The sequence below is a fragment of the Nematolebias whitei genome, chromosome 14 (genome assembly GCF_014905685.2).
Source record: "Nematolebias whitei isolate Nwh7 chromosome 14, NemWhi1, whole genome shotgun sequence".
Classification (NCBI taxonomy): Eukaryota; Metazoa; Chordata; class Actinopteri; order Cyprinodontiformes; family Rivulidae; genus Nematolebias; species Nematolebias whitei.
In genome coordinates, this window is record NC_056511.1 from 44,621,206 (window position 1) to 44,622,839 (window position 1,634).

Genomic DNA, 1,634 nt, shown 5'->3' on the forward strand with positions numbered 1-1,634 from the left:
CCTCGTGGTACGATGGACAAGACGAGAACCAAAGGTCAACTTTAGAGTGTTTGATGTGCACCGATGGTCACAGCCACCTTGTTCTCTTTAACATGTTCTCATTAAGAAGAACCAAAGCAGCCAACAATGGAAGAGCGGACCTTCATGTTCAAATGACGGCACCTCGTCCTATGAATATTTAAAAAATGTTTAACATTTATATTTGCTGTAACTAAATATTACTGGTGATTTTTTTTTGTCCAAAGTAATCTTTCAGGGTAAACCTAAGCCGGTGCTTAAGTACGGTGGCTCAGTTGGTAGAGCTGTTGCCTCTCAGCGAGAAGGTCACCGGTTCAAATCCCAGCCCGGGACCTTTCTGGGTGGAGTTTGCATGTTCTCTCCGTGCATGCGTGGGTTTTCTCCAGGTACTCCAGTTTCCTCCCACAGACCAAAAACATGCATGTTAGACTGATGGTAACTCTAAATTGTCTCTAGGTGAGAGAGTGAATAATTGTTTGTCTCTAAATGTCCCTGTGATGGACTGGAGACATGTCCAGGTGTCCCTGTGATGGACTGGAGACATGTCCAGGTGTCCCTGTGATGGACTGGAGACATGTCCAGGTGTCCCTGTGATGGACTGGAGACATGTCCAGGTAAAGATAATGGATGGATGGAACCTAAGCGCCACATTTTCACGTCATAAACTTTAACAAAGTGATTATGAATCCTACAAACTCTGACTTTTCTTTCAGCACTTAAAAAATGTAATGCCTGTGATTTCAGTGTCTTTATTACGACACATCACGTATTCTAACACCATTTTGTTACTGACACTTTCAGGTAAATAAAGAACTGAAACCTCCATAAGATTTGTTTGAACACATTCTTCATTTTGACATTACTGAACAGTTAGAAGTCCTGATGAATGAAAACTGTTTATCATCTAAAGAATTCAGCTGAAGGCTGCAAGTTGATTAAAAACATGATTTTACTTGATCACACAGGAAGTCTGTGTCAGGAAATAAAATCAGTACTTCAAAATGTTTAACTTAAATCTGTGCATATTATTATATTCATGTACTCAAAAAGGTCTCTTCATTTTCAGTTGCTCTGGATGTTCTGTGAAATTTTCAAAAATTAAAAATTAATCTTTGGGAAAATACTTGAGGAAAAATATTTGGGAAGACCAATGTTTGAGTTTTCTTTGTCCCTACTTATTACTCAGACTTGAAAAATACTTGTCCAAACTGCTCGGTGTTTTCCTGCAGTGTGTAAGTAAATTTAACGTGTGAGTGACGGGTGAGTAATAATGAGTAAAGTCAGAGAGTCAGAGTTTCTTTATTGTCATTCGCACCTCATGTGGTACATGTGGTGGAGCGAAATTATGTACACAGGGTCCCAGTTACATCCAACAATAAAATGTATAAGAAAAACAGTAATAACATCTAAGATATGAACTAAGAAAAACATCAACTAAATATACACTAAGCACTCATAACATAAAACATTGAACATCAGCACAAACATGAACATGAGTCTGTGAGCAGATGTGCACGCATGAACACATCAACATTGAAACAGATCAGCAGCAACATGAAACAGATCAGCAGCAACATGATATGGTTTTTCACAGTGATTATTCTAGTTAGAGATTC